Genomic DNA, 4156 nt, shown 5'->3' with positions numbered 1-4156 from the left:
GCTGTGTGGTTATCTTAGCTACAAGGGCTCTGGGATGACTGTGCACACTTTAGCAGAATTACAGATTCTCAAGACCCCTCACCTTTGATAATGCTTTGCCAGACTGGTGGATAGACAGGTTGGAGGCAGCGGTAACAAGCCAAATCATCACTATCCAGAATGACCAAAGAACCGAGCTTGCTTAGTAAAATCAAGTGGATCTTTAATATTCATGACACAGCTACATGATTAATAATCACATTGAATCTTTGTGCTACTTTTGTGTAGTAGTGTGTTATTTCAAAAGACAAATAGTTGGGTAATTAAATAAAACAAATAAATGAGTCCTGTGGTGTGACAGAAAAAATAATAGAATAGTGTAAAAGAGATGTATCTTCATTGTTATTTAATAACATAAATATAAATAATATAAAATAATATATTATATATATTATATTACATTATATATAATAATAAAAAACATACATATTATTATTATTTGTATTATTTGCTTTGTTGTCACACCATACCAGGACATACATAGGGTATTTTATCAACTACCCAGGGAAGATACCGCTGTGGTTGTTCATGCACAATTTTGATCAGTATTGTGTTCCATTTATGACCCGACTTGACCACTGAACTAGACTCATAACCTCTTTTTTTTTTTTTTAAAACACCCTCCATAAATGTAGGCCTGTGTCTCAATGTCTTCTGCTGGACATTTTTAATCTTCTGATTCTTTTTACATGGGACAAAACCCAGGGACACAGCAGCCATTATGAAGTGTTACACACACATTTAGAAATGTCTTTATTAGTAAGCCCCCTTTTTGGAAGAAAATCAATAGCCAAGACTCCGCACACACTTTTAATATTACTTATAGTCTTGACAGATAATTGAAAAAGTGTGAGTCTCAGTGTAACATGACAGGAACGTGTTTTTTGGCAGGAATCAAGTGACCTGACATGAAGGATAGAATGGAGAAGAGAGGAGATGTGCCAGAGAAACCGTATGCTTGAAGGAAAGAGGAAGAATGAAAAAGGAGAGATCAAATTCAGTCGTGGGAAAGCCCATCTCAAAACCTCAACATTAGCTCTGCAAACACAAAAAGCAAAAGTTGTTTCAGTTTCTCTGGTTCCAGCATAGAAAAACACACAGTTACATTTTTGGACTGGTATTCAAAATGAAGGGGGTTTATGTCTCAAAGCAGGGGGGTGTGGGGGGATAAGGAGAAAGAGCAGGAGCAGCATCACTAAATTCAAAATAATTGCCGTCTCCTGCAGAAAGGGTCCAGAGAGAGTGAAGCTAGAGTTTCTTTTCTTTGGCTGATTAATACACACCTCTCATCCAAGCTGCACTCTCTCTCTTCACTTCTCATTTAGCTGCTCTTATCTGCAGCAATAGCTCTCATTGCTGAGAAGAGTTCCAGTTGATAGCTGCAAGTATGTGTTTGTAAGAAAGTACCAGTAGGATGCTTTAGGATGGGCAGGAGTATTTTGTTCAGTGTGTCTGTTTGTATGAAAGCAGCAGAACATGTATATGTTTGCATGGGGGAGCAGTGTTATGGGATTTGGTTGACGCTGGCCGATTATGGTTACTTTGTTTTGGCTGAACAGCAGCATTTTTGGAGGTTAACATGTGATTCCCCACGATAGTAGCTTTGCAGCAGATGCCAACTACAGAGGTTTCATTGGTCATTATGGAATATAAATATACAAAACACAAACTATGTATACTAAATTGGAATTAAATGTTAACACCATCAACCACACACATACAGACACACACCTTCCCTCAACCACAGTAAATGTATTAAAAACAGAACAACTGAAAGTTCACAGAACTATATCCGCTTTATGGAACAGGAATTTATTTTCTGATGTGTGATTTGACATTACATGCTACCACACACACACACACACACACACACACACACACACACACATGGATTTGTATTGCTATACTAGGGGGACATTCCATAGACTTTAGATTTTAAATCAGGCTTAGAAAAGGAAAAACAGTATAGCTGAACCAGTACACATGCAGACACGCTGGAAAGAATTTTTTTTCCAAATGTAAGATTAACATGAAGTTTTTGTGAAGTATTAACAGTAATACATCATACAGACGGTCTGGTCTGGTCCTGTTTTTACTAATGCAGCATTCACATTAGACTCTTTACGCCATTGAATTCTATTCATGCAAATGCATTGAGCTGTGTTCCAAAGGTCAACTTTGGTGAACTCTGACCTGTGAATTTGTATCACATGACAACGTGTGACCAATAAAAGTTAAATGCATCAATGTGACCTTTTAAAAGGGAGGAAATGCAAAGAATAATGCCTAACAATCCAATTTTGTACAATACAGCTTTAAAATAACAAAATCAACAATTACTGTGCAAATATGTTGAAATCCATGATGTGTTAATAAAAAACGTGAATAAGAAATGTATAAATTTCTCATCAGTCTCAAATGCTGACATAAAACCTTTGGCTCTGCGTAGAAACAGTGCATTCTGAAAGTCTAGTGTGACTGCGGCATGACTCATACTTTTAATTGACCAAATAACAGCTTCTCTACCACTCAAAGCTTTAGCATCACTTGACTGAAATCTGTGCGTACATACTAATAATCTCATAATCTAAACTCATTTGTTTATATATTTGAATTTATAGACAAAAAAAATATTGTGGAAAAAAAACACTCAGATAAAACAAAGCTTTGATTTGTGTTAGCTTTATTTAGTCACAACATCATTTCTTTTGAATGGTAGTGTACCTCTAAACAGATTCACTTGACCCAGAGCAATAAAGTAGACAATGTATTGGTTAACAATCTTCTAAAAAGGCAACCATAGAGGTAGCTATAACTGTAGTCAGTAGTGTCCCAGAACTGTGTGATTGCAAACATTCTTCCAAGTATCTTTTTTTGTGTGTTCAGCAGAACAACGAAATTTAAACAGGTTCAAAAGAACCTGAGGATGAGTAAATGATGACAGATTTTTTTGGGGGGGAGAATACCCCTATGAATAAATGTTCATTGGAATAACTCATCATCACAAGAACACTATACTGTAAACTGTGATTACACAATCATTTCCAATTTTATTGGCAGACATCAACGCATCAACAGTAATTAGTCAGGATGGAAGATAAAATAAAGACCCTTTTGTCACTGTTTTTCTAGTGAACGTGGTCTGATTGCAAAAGTGCCATATTTTGATGCCAGGGAGGGAAATGAAACATCACACACCATCAATGCGTGTGTACAAGCCGGAATGTAAGGGATCTGTGGGGGTGGAGTGAGGTTGTAGGGAAGTGGCATGAGACCCAGAAATGACAGGGTTAGCTGAGGAAAAGCAACCAACTCCATCAATCACACGTACTGTATGCTCACACATGGGCATTACAAACACACCACTATTGCTGTCAGGAAAATCTTAACACATGGAAAAGAGAGCGCTTGAGACGGCCAGAGATCAAGATGTTATTTAATACGTGTTTGTGTTTGCTGTGTGTTTGTGGTATTATACAATGACAATGAGTGATGGGGGATTATGGGAGTTTTCTTTCTTAACCATCATAAATCTTGAAGAATAAGACACGGCACCGCACTGCCAACCAAAGCACAAAGTGTAATCTTCTATACATGCACGCACATACACACAGCATGAATAAGAGTTAACCGATGGAGCGATAATTCTCTCTCTCTGTCTTACATGTGAACGTTCAAACACAACCACAAACATTCCTACCTGTATCCCTGTTTGTCAATACACAAATATCCAAGACGTGATCTCACAGCGGTAAAAGACTAGCTTCATAAGGTCTGAGCCTTTGGTCTGTATAATCCTGTAAATCTGAGGCGATCAGAGCAATGGGAATGACTCCAGTTTCAGACACAATGACATTTACTGTAAACTCTATATGAATCAGCAGATTAGCTCATCAAGCTTAAGCCATTATTACCTCAATGAACAGGCGTCCATATAGCAAACACTGATTGGACAGATTTGGAGTGGTTGACGTGGATCTCTTCTTGTAAATATTTCAAATGATGTGAGTATATGTTGCTATGTGACAATAGACATGTTTCAGTCGCTGGGAATTGTTTCCTCTGTGCATTCGCCACGGAGAATGTGGAACATGTAATTTCACTTGTGTGACAGACT

The sequence above is a fragment of the Triplophysa dalaica genome, chromosome 1 (genome assembly GCF_015846415.1).
Source record: "Triplophysa dalaica isolate WHDGS20190420 chromosome 1, ASM1584641v1, whole genome shotgun sequence".
NCBI lineage: Eukaryota > Metazoa > Chordata > Actinopteri > Cypriniformes > Nemacheilidae > Triplophysa > Triplophysa dalaica.
Note: the sequence above shows the minus strand (reverse complement) of the source record.